Raw genomic sequence first — 12,014 nt, 5'->3', positions numbered from 1 at the left:
GTAATTCTCAAATGTTCTTGATGTCTTGATTACAAAGAACTCATGTCAAAGTAATTATAATTTGAGTTGTCTTTTTGTCATTGGAATATACTTAAGGGTGAACTAGTTGTTGGAATGAGACCCGACTTATGAAAGAAAGTTGCTCAGATGGTTCATTCACAATGCTGTTAATCAGGAACTTCTAGACAGCCACCAATGCTACAATTTGGATCTTGTATTTAGCTGCGGCACACAGAAGTTTTGACAAGCTTGTTGATTTAAAGGGCTGCAGTCTTGAGTAGACTCTATGCTTACGAGGAGCAGCTCTAAATGAATCAGCCCTTGTACTTGTGTGAGTATTTCCCATAAACCCAGATTATCAAGCTGATATACGCTGCAGAGACCATCAGTGTGGGCTCCCCTGGACCCTATTCATGCAAACTTCAACATTTGAGTGGAAGTGAGGCCCCTTAGAAATTGCAAAGCTTTGAATTAGAAGTAGTTGACAATAAGCCTAGGTTTATAAAGTTGCCACGTGTGGCTCCATCTTAGGTGCAAAGGTACCTAGGTACAGATTATTTTTCTAATTCTTTCCTAAGAAAGAAATAAAATGTCCAGCTTTACAGACCTCCACGGCATCTTAGGCACAAAAGGTATCTAGGTGCAAAACCTTAGGAATAAATTAGAAGAATAAGGAAATAAAAAGTTTAGCATTTTAAAAAGTAAAAAGATTGTAAAATGTTTACAAACCTTCCAAGCAGAGAAGATGGAGCAGACAAGCCTGGGCCAGGCCTCGTCACCAGTCTGCGCCGGGCCTTGCCTCCCCTCAGCTATTGGAATTGAATCCCCAAAACCTTAGCGTTCATTTGTGTGTTTGAAAAATGTTTCCAATGATCCTATTTTTACTCTTAGGTCATGGTATCAAGGACGTGGAACAAAGATAGGTAAATGGAAATGAGGTACAGAGCAAGCATGATTTGATTGAGTGGAGGAGCAGGCTTAAGAGACATGTTGGCCTTTTCCTGTTTCTTCATGTTTTTTATCTCCTTTTTCTCCTATCACTGGCAATTCTTACATCGGTGTGGTTTCTTAAAATCATTTTGTATTTGTTATAAAAGTCTCAGTAAATATGTTGGTGAAATAGCCAAATATCATGATAGCCAAGCCCAATCTTGTTCTTGTACATTCTAATCTCATGTCTGCCAGCAAGAGTCATGGCTATCAGAATTAGGAATTCTGTTTCCTTTCTCCCTCGCCAATCCAAAAAATAATCAGCTAACTATACCAACAAGCTGTTGAGTCTGGGACTGTTCTGGACCAAATCGCCTAGGGCTATAATGCATATTGTCAAGCAGTTTCTGTTAATATGTGAATGACTACCTGCAAACAGGTATCGACAAGAGTGAGAGATTAATCTAGCATTGAGCATCAATATCAATTGATAGAACAATCAATCTCGCATGTTGCTACCATTTCCATTAAATCTCTTCATTCAATGAAAGCAACAAAGTACAAGTAAAGCACTAGAACTGTTATAGACAATAAACATGTTAAAATTAAATATATCTAAATTTGAACTGTATTTAAGACCATAAGAACTAAGAGCAGGAGTAAGCAGCAGCCCCTTGAACCTGCTGTGATAGTTGATACAATCATGGCTGATGTCATTTTGGCTTCAATTCCACTTTCCTGCCCAATCTCCATAACCTTTCAACCCATCACTACTTAAAAATCTATTCAATATCCACTGCACTCTGCCATAGGGAATTCCACAGTCATGATCCTTTGAGAGAATTAATTTCTCCTCATCTGTTTTAAATCTGCTACCTCTTATCCTGAAACTATGACCTATCATTCTAGATTGCCCCAAATGAGGAAGCATCCTTTTTATATCTACTTTGTCAATTCTCTTTAACATCTTCTATGTTCTATCTTAAATACCTTGATTAGATCTCCTCTCATTCTTCTGAACTCCAGATGACGTAGACCTAAACTGCTCAATCTGTCTTCATAAGACAAATCCCTCATCTCTGGAATCAATGTGCTATCTCACTAATGCCTTGTACAATTGTAGCAACATTTCCCTACATTTATATTGTATTCCTTTAGCAATAAATGCCAAAATTCCATTTGCCTTCCTTATTACCTGCTGTACCTGCATACTAGTTTTCTGTGATTCATACATAAGGATCCCTAAATCCCTCTGCACCCTAAAGTTTCCCTCTATTTAGATAGTAGATTGCCTTTCTATTCCTCTGATCAAAATGGATAACCTCACACTTTTCCATGTTAGACTGAATCTGCCAAATTTTGGCCATTCATCTAACCTATCCACATCAATACAATACAATCCAGCAGAAAAACTGGCCCTTCAGCCCACCAAACCTGCACTGATTCCTATTCCTTATTTAGATCCGCCACTTCTTTCCATATGCTGTTTCTAACCCTCTGTCTGCCTCTCTTTCACGTGTCTATCAAGATACGCCTTAAATGTTGTTAACATGCTTACTTTCACCACCTTCACTGGTAGTGTGATCCAGGCACCCAGCAGCCTCTGTGTGAAAAATTTCCCCACACTTATCCCCTAAGCCTTCTCCCTCTCACGCTGAAGCTGTGCCCTCTTGTAGTTGACCTATCCATCCTGAGAAAAAGCCTCTGCCTAACCACCCTATCTATGCCTCTGATTGATAGATTTTATAGACCTCTTATCAGGTTGTCCTTCAGCCTCTGACTTTCTAGTGAAAACAATCCAGGTCTATCCAACTCTTCTCGTAACGACACTTGCCTCCTTCCAGCCACCACCACCGCACCCCCCTCCTCCTCAAGACCAGGCAACATCCTGGTAAACTCTCTGTACCCTCTCCAAAATATTCATGTCCTTCTACTTGTGTGGACTGCACGCAATATTCCAAACGTGGCCTGATTAAAGTGTTATGCAGCTGTAACATGACCTGCCAACTTTTATATTTGATGTGCTTGCCAATGAATGCAAATGTGCTGTATGCCTTCTTGACCAACTTATCCAACTGTGTTGCCATTTTCAGGGATCTGTGGACCTGTATGCTCAAATCCTTCCAGATGTAAATGTTCCTAAGAGCTCTGCCATTTACTGCGTAGTTCGCATCTGAATTTGATTTTCCAAAATGCATCACCTTGCATTTGTCTGGATTAAACCCCATCTACTAATTTTGGTGTTGTCCGCAAACTTGCTAATCATACCACCTACACTTTCTTCCATGTCATTTATATGTATCTATTTGTAAATTTCTTTGTCTTCATTGCAGCTATTTACCTGATGTGCAGTAGATGCAGAGTACCATCTATGGGCAAGGCTTAGAAGTCAGTGATGATTTTAATGTATTCAAAACTTATTTGCATTTTACATAAGATATCATACAGGCTGAGTGGAATGCTGGTTATCCATGAGATCAAAGAGCTTTTCTACTGCTTGTTCTCCCCAGGTAAGCCTGCTTATAAAGAATCTGCAGAACGGTAAAGAAGACATGACACTGCACCATTCAATGGCAAGTTATACTATTTTTCTGAGCAGCTTGTTTAATCTGAAGATGTCACGCTCTCGGAATTTTATTCAATTACATGAGAAGTATTCACAAGAATCATATCAGCCTTTTGTAGATTACTGCACATATTTAACAGAACAGTAATAGTCGATTTAAAGACTAAATTCTGAGGGGAAATGCATACGGTAGGCTTGTATTCTCTAGAATATAAAAGATTAAGGGTGATCTAAATTGAAGTATTTGACATGATTAAGAGTTTTGTGATCGATAGAGAGAAGTTACTGTCTCTGGTAGAAATGTCAAGAATAGTTAATATAATATTTTAACCTTAGAATTTAGAGCTGAGCTGTTTAAGGGGATGCCAGAAAGTGGCTCTTACCACAAAAGATAGTAGAAATCTGGAAATCTGACTCAATCTTCCTCCAGCCATAGACAAATTGAAAATTTCAAAAGTACAAGACCAGAGAACCATAGTGGATACGAATCATAATCTCTGTAAATGATAGATTGATTCAAGGAACTATATGGTCTACTCCTCTTTCTATTTCCTAAGCGTGATGCAAGGTGTTGAATCTAGAGATGCACTAAAACCCATTTTAGCAGACTGTATGAATGTTAAGAAATTGGTCCAGAATTATCTGGAATGGATAATTTCCTAGGGTACCATATTCTTTAGACTTTTGCCCAGATGAGTGCATTCCAACAACTAAAGAACCATCCAGGACAAAACATCCTGCTTGATTGGCACCCCACATACCACCTTCAATATGCACTCCTTTCATTGTCAACAGTGGCAGCAATATGTACCATCTACAAGACGCACCACACCAACTCGCCAAAGCTCCTTCAAACCCTCGACCTCTACCATCTTAGCAGATTCATGGGAACACAACCACCTGTAAGTTCCCCTTAAAGCCAGACACCATCCTGACTTGACACTATTGGCTAGTTGCTACATACCCTACTATGTGATTTTCGACAGAGGCAGGGTGTGTAAAGTAGGGTAATGTCCAAATCACCACCTTTCCAATCACCCCTGAGATGACCCCATAACATGGCGTGGGCAGGCACAGAAATTAATAGTGCCCTCTATTTGTACATTAGTAACTGTGGATCAATTGAATTCATTAAAAGCTCAATATTACACTGCTCACACCATAATTTAGAGAAGAGTTGATACAGGAGGAAGTGGGCAACTATTTTGAAAGTTTTTTTTTAAAAGCTGGTGGGAAGGAAGGAGATTTATTTTTTGGAGGGTGTCCTTGCCCCTCAGAAGATGGTACAACCACCTCTCTCACCTGTATGGAGGTTAAAAACACATCACTCTCCGCCTCATCCCAGAGTCGAAAAAAAAATCCCTTCCCAAATTACCCTCATGCCTTTGTAGGCATGCCTGCAGACCTGACAGTGTCCACCATATTACTAGCACTGCCAAGACTGTTGGACCTACCTGCCAATCAGCTTGGCTAGCTCAAGAGAGTGGACCTCTTCATTGAGTACTAGTCTAATTCAGCCCACTGCAGCATGTTGCAGATGCTGAGCATTTTAACCCTGCCTTTTCCTCTGGGGTAATGGGGTAGGCAAGCTCTGTGTATCACAGTGAAAAAACAGTCACTGGCTTAAAAACTTTTGCTAACATCAGTTGTGGCATATCTACACCACAGAGACCACAGCTCAACAAAATAGCTCACCACTACCTTCTCCATGGTAATTGTGGGTAGGCAATAACCAGTGACGCCCATGTCACAAGAAAGTATGAAAAAGAAGTCTGCCACTTTTATTCTGGGCGTAATATATTAAATTCAGCACAAAACAAAATGTGTAAACCCTAGTTCTTGGATTTTAAGTTGCTGTTACATTAGTTAAATACTCAGCTTCTTCCTGACTGCCAGCCTTGTGAATTTCTGCAGGATTAATTTGAAGTTGCAACTGTTATTTACAAAATTAGACAGAGTGAACCTGTAATGTCCTCTCACAATATGAAAATGTCACTGCTGCTGTAACAAAATAATTAGATGAATGTGAGGGAGCAGAGGGCTGCACGTTCTGCGGGGGAGATGCAATTCCTTCGCCTCCGCCGCATCTGCTCCCAGGATGAGGCATTCGACTCCCGTACATCTCAGTTGTCCTCGTTTTTCAAGGACCGTAACTTCCCCTCCTCGGTGGTCGAGAACGCCCTCAACCGTGTCTCCCACATCTCCCGCACCTCATCCCTCACACCCCGTCCACGCAATAAGAACCAAAATAGAATCCCCCTCGTCCTCGCGTACCACCCCACCAACCTCCGGATCCAACGCATCATCCTCCGACACTTCCGCCATCTGCAATCTGACCCCACCACCAAAGACATCTTTCCCTCGCCACCCTTATCTGCTTTCCGGAGGGACCAATCTCTCCGTGACTCCCTTGTCCGCTCCACACTCCCCTCCAGCCCCACCACACCCGGCACTATTCCCTGCAACCGCAGGAAGTGCTACACCTGCCCCCTTACCTCCTCCCTCACCCCCATCCCAGGCCCCAAGAAGACTTTCCACATCAAGCAGATGTTCACCTGCACATCTGCCAATGTGGTATACTGCATCCGCTGTACCCGGTGTGGCTTCCTCTACATCGGGGAAACCAAGCGGAGGCTGGGGGACCGCTTTGCAGAACACCTACGCTCGGTTCGCAACAAACAACTGCACCTCCCAGTCGCGAACCATTTCAACTCCCCCTCCCATTCCTCAGACGACATGTCCATCCTGGGCCTCCTGCAGTGCCACAACGATGCCACCCGAAGGTTGCAGGAACAGCAGCTCATATTCCGCTTGGGAACCCTGCAGCCCAATGGTATCAATGTGGATTTCACAAGTTTCAAAATCTCCCCTCCCGCTACCGCATCCCAAAACCAGTCCAGCTCGTCCCTGCCTCCCTAACCTGTTCTTCCTCCCACCTATCCCCTCCTCCCACCTCAAGCCGCACCTCCATCTCCTACCGACCAACCTCATCCCGTCCCCTTGACCTGTCCGTCCTCCCTGGACTGACCTATCCCCTACCTACACTCACCTTTACTGGCTCCATCCCCGCCTCTTCGACCTGTTTGTTTCCTCTCCACCTATCCTCTCCTCTATCCCTCTTCTATCCGCCTCCCACTCTCTCCCTATTTATTTCAAAACCCCCTTCCCCTCCCCCTTTTCTGATGAAGGATCTAGGCCCGAAACGTCAGCCTCTCTGCTCCTATGATGCTCCTTGGCCTGCTGTGTTCATCCAGCCCTGCACCTTGTTATCTGATTATGGATTGCCTCAAATCGTAAATAGCCAAAACATTAAAATAAAGCAAGATGATTAGTAAGTAAACAGGTTTTACTTCCCTTTAGTGCAGTAGAACATTAGTTCACATGCCAATCTTGTCAAGACCTAGACATAGGAGCAAAAATAGACTATTTGGCCTATACCACCTGTGCTGCCATTCGGTATGATCATGTGACATTAGACTCCAACTTCACTTTCTAATTCATTTCCCATATCCCTTCATCTTGAGACCAAAAATTGGTCTATCCCAACCTTAAATATAATTAATGATAGAGTATCCACAACCCTCCTCGGGTGGATAGTGTTTGATTAATTCATCTGACTCTTCTGCTGTTTCTATATTGTCCTATATGATTATAATTTTGTTCATCAAAACTTTTTAAATTGTCAGCATGAAATCTATTTCCCCAAGTCTTTCAAACAACACATTTCAGATCAAAACTGGAAAAAAATTCATGTCATTTGTTTTTTGTTAAGTTGTCCAGTAGCTGCAGTTTTTTTTTAAATTTTATTTTTTGTCTTAATTCTCTATTTCAAGGAGAAGAAAGCCATCTCTTAAGTCCAGAATTGTAGAATGGGTACATCACAGAAGGCCATAATTTTGGTCTGCAGTGCCCATGATGATGCACATTTGCCTAGTCCCGGTCCCAAGTCTTTCACGTCTTTTTGTTTTCCTTTCCAGATAATCCAATTCCCTTTTGAAAGCCCCAATTCATCCAGCCTCTGTTACGTTATCAGATGGTGCATTCCAGATCCTAGCCATTTACTGAGAAAGATTGTCTCCTCGTGCTTCCTCATTGTATCTTTTGCCAATCACCTTAAGTCTGTGCCTGTGGTTCTCAATTCTTTCATGTGTAGGAAATTAGTTCACCCTATCTACTCTGTCCAGATACCTCGTGAATTTGAAAACGACTATCAGATCTCCTTTTAATTGTCATTTACCCAAGAGGAACAATCCCAACTTCTCAGCGTATCTACGCTACTGTAGTTCCTTATCCCTGGAGCCATTTTGGTGAATCTTTTCTGCACCCCACATAATGCCTTCACATCCTTCCTAAAGTCTGGTGCCCAGAACTGGATGTATTATTCCAGTTAAGGACAAACATGTTTAACACTAATAACTGCCTTGCTTTTGTAATAAAACAACACTGCAGATACTGGATATCTGCACTACACACAGCAAATGCCAGAAATACTCAGATTTGTCAATATGCTACCAGACCTGCCGAGTATGTCTAGCACTTTTCTTTGATCAGTGCTACTATGGCAAATGCCCAGGATGCCATATGCTTCACTAACTGCACTTTCAACCTGTTCTGTCACCTTCAATGATTTATCCATGTGTACGTTCTAGTCCTGCTCCTGTACCTGCTTTGGAATTTCATGTTGTGCCTGTTTATCCTTACAACCAAAAGAACCACTTCACACTTCTCTACCACCAATTCCACCAATCCATCGATGTCCTTTTTTAAGTTCTATGCTATCCTCTGCATCAAATTCCTTTTGAGAGTCCTTATGTACAATATCAACAGCATTACCCTCATCCATCCTCTCTACCTCAGAATCTCAAGCAAGTTCATTAAACATGATTTACCATTAAACCCATGCTGGCTTTTCTTTATTAACCCACATTCATCCAAGTGACTATTAATTTTGTCTTGAATTGTCATTTCTACAAGTTTCCCCATTTCCAAATAAACTGGCCTAGGCTTATTTTTCAATTTTTTTGAAGAATATAATGTTTGCAATTCTTCAGTCCTCTGGTGTCCCCTGGAGTCTAAAGAAGACTGAAAATAATACTCAATACATTTGCAAATTCCTCTAATTTTCCCACATTATCATTGGCTGGATTTCATCTGGTCTGGAGCCTTACTAATTTCAGACTAGCTCTAATAGTTTTACCTCCTCTTTCACTATGACTTGGTTGATATTTTCCTTGGTGAAGACAAATGAAAAATATTAGTTGAATATCTCAGCTGTACCCCCTGCCTCCAAGTATAAAATCTCCTTTTCAGTCCCTAGCTAGCCCTGTTACTCCTTTTTTGCTATTTATGTCTAGAAGACTTTTGGATTCCCTTTCATGTTAGTTGTAAGTCTCTTCTCACACTTCCTCTTTGCTTCTCTCATTTGCTTTTACAATTCCCCTGTAAACTTTCCATACTCAGCCTAGTCCTAAATTGTATTATCCACCCGACATATGTTATTGGCACACCATTTCTGCCTCACCTTAACCTCTGTCTTGCAGGGAAATCTGGATTTGTTTACTGTCCCTTTGGGAGGCCGTTTTATACTCTGATCATTAAAGAGTAATCACAATAAATGCTGTTTTTTAAAAAAATAAATTTGTCCTTGCTAAGAGCATTCACAACATGACTTATCTATTTTGTTAATCAGCCTGTGAATCCTTCCACAGCTTGACTATATTATCTGCATAAAAACCAGAACAACATTTTTTTTAAAACTCCAGTATGGAAATGGCAACAAACTTAATTTAAACTTGACAGTTTCTTAACCTTTTTCTCCTATAACTCCTGCTCAATTCACACACGCTATAGAATCTTTGCATAAACACCATCTGTCCAAAAAAAAAGCTGTTGAGAGTAGGTCAATTTAAAATTGCAAAACAGAGGTCAGTGATTATTTTCAGTTAGGGGTCAGGAATTGATTTCAGAATGAAGGCACTTAGGTGGAGAAAAAAATTACCAATCAGGCACAATCTCACTAAACAAAAGGATATGATCAAAATATACCACTCTTAGTTCTATGTTCCTGTCCCTACTTTACATCTGGTAGAGAAAGTGTTGTAAATGTCAGTTTATGATCAGTTGATAATTGCTATAAAATCTTCTGTAACAGAATTGCTTTACTTCCCACCATTACACCCCATTCCCTCTACCCTTGTCCCATGGCAGTAGTTTGAGAGTATTAACTTCATTGCACTGGCTAGGAGCAACTAAATCAACAGAGAAGTGATCAAATCTGTGGCTTTTTCTCATCTTTACAGCTAAATACTATATACCCAGCAGAACCACCAGCGAATGTTTACTCTTAATTTGCAATGCATGTAAATGGATAGAAAGACATGACCCCTGTTTTAAGACTTGATCTGTTTTAAGACTAGATAAAATCTCATGATCAGCCTAACAAGGAATTTAAATTCTGGTATATACCCTCAGCAGTTCTCAATTACTTTGGACCATTTGTGGTTGAAAGGATTTTTCAATAGGATTATCAGAAATACTACAACAGCTACAGCTTTCTGTATTTAAAATAGGATGCATAACCTATATATTCTGCAGCCTTGGTTTTGTCAAAGTAAGTTATCAAACTGAAATTGTTAATTTATCTCAAGTGCCTTATGTAATTTAATTTGATGACACATGATCAAAATCAGGGCCTATGTTTGGTGAACTTAAAATACCAATAAAGATTTTTAAAATGTATAAGGCTCACTTTGGCTCTCCTTGCTTTTATTTTAAGACAAATTTTGTAATGTCCCAAATCTTTTACTTGAGCTCATAACAGATTGTATTTTTCCTGGCAGCTTTCTTGTTCCCTACTGATTACAATTAACAATTTTAGCAGTAAATTGTGAACAGTAGAAAGATACTACAATCCACATTCAAGCCTTCCCAATTTGGCCCCAACCGTGACAATATCTACACTCATGGCATTGAGATCCTTCAGAAGCGTTTCTCCCTGCGACTCCTGAAACACACACTTGCAGCAATGCGCCGGCATCTCCAGGCACTACAATCAAGCCTACCCCAGCTCAGGGCCTCCCTCTCCCAGACCTGCAAAGGACCCCTCCTGTTTTTCATTCTTCGTAGGATCCACAACCTGAACTCACAATTCTACTCAGCTTTATTGGACACTAAAAACCGTAAGTACAGTAAACTTACTGGTGCCTACCACCCAAAACGGGCTTCCTCCACCCCCCAAATCCCCAGCCATACCCAGGACCTTCCCCACAATGTGCCTGCCGCCATTGGCCGTGAGGCCACTGTCGGAGAACCCACAGATGACGTCACATCTGCCACCGCCGGGTTCGCCACTTCCGGGACAGCGAACGCCATTGCTGCCGATGCCACCGCCTCCATTTCCGAGACCAACACCACAGACACTGAAGTTGCGCCTACCGTCACCGCTGCTGCCGCCGCCTACCCCGCTCCCCCCACCGCCGACGTGGACGCCGCTCCGCCCACCGCCGATGCCGGCGCAACTCCGCCCACTGCCGACGCAACTCCGCCCACCGCCGACGCCGACGCAACTCCACCCACAGCCTACGCCGACGTCACTCTGCCCACAGCCTCCACAGCCAGCAGCTCCAGAGGGGACAATAGCACCCAGCCCTGCCGAGTCTTCACCATGCCCCCTGACATCCCCTTTACTGAGGACGAATGGTCAGTCCTCAGTAAAGGTCTCACCTTTGTCCCCCTCCACCCACACATCAACGAATACCACTCACGCTTGGACATAGAGCAGTTTTTCCGCCGCCTCTGCCTCCACGCTTACTACTTCAACCGTGAGCCTAACCCTCCCTCTACTGACCCCTTCTCCCGCCTCCAACACACCCCCTCCTCCTGGACACCACCCCAAGGCCTCCTACCCTCCCTTGACCTCTCCATCTCCAACTGCCGTCGAGACATCAATCGCCTCAACCTCTCCACCCCTCTCACCCACTCCAACCTCTTCCCCCGCAGAACGTGCAGCCCTCCGCTCCAATCCCAACCTCACCATAAAACCCGCGGACAAGGGAGGCGCAGTTGTAGTATGGTGCACTGACCTCTACATCGCCGAGGCCAGACGCCAACTCTCCGACACCACCTCCTACCGCCCCCTTGATCATGACCCCACCCCCAAGCACCAAACCATCATCTCCCAAACCATCCACAACCTCATCACCTCAGGTGACCTCCCACCCACGGCCTCCAACCTCATCGTTCCCCAACCCCGCACCGCCCGCTTCTATCTCCTTCCCAAAATCCACAAACCTGAATGCCCTGGTCGACCCATTGTCTCCGCCTGCTCCTGCCCCACCGAACTTATCTCCAACTATCTGGACTCCATTTTCTCCCCCTTGGTCCAGGAACTCCCTACCTATGTCCGTGACACCACCCACGCCCTCCACCTCCTCCAGAACTTCCAATTCCCCGGTCCCCAACACCTCATCTTCACCATGGACGTCCAGTCCCTATACACCTGCATTCCCCATACAGATGG

The 12,014-nt window shown here is 43.1% G+C and overlaps 1 protein-coding gene across 1 annotated transcript in view; it reads left to right on the top strand.

The window, feature by feature from the left end:
- The window catches only part of dpys (dihydropyrimidinase), a 52,994-nt gene extending 49,503 nt beyond the window's left edge, over positions 1-3,491 (top strand). Inside the window, exon 10 of the mRNA XM_020513756.2 lies at positions 3,441-3,491. The gene's annotated coding sequence lies outside the window, so the exon portion shown is untranslated. The remainder of the gene's footprint in view (positions 1-3,440) is intronic.
- The last annotated feature ends 8,523 nt before the right edge of the window (positions 3,492-12,014 follow it).

The sequence above is a fragment of the Rhincodon typus genome, chromosome 4 (genome assembly GCF_021869965.1).
Source record: "Rhincodon typus isolate 14 chromosome 4, sRhiTyp1.1, whole genome shotgun sequence".
Taxonomy (NCBI): domain Eukaryota; kingdom Metazoa; phylum Chordata; class Chondrichthyes; order Orectolobiformes; family Rhincodontidae; genus Rhincodon; species Rhincodon typus.
Note: the sequence above shows the minus strand (reverse complement) of the source record. Positions and strands in the feature narration are given on the sequence as shown.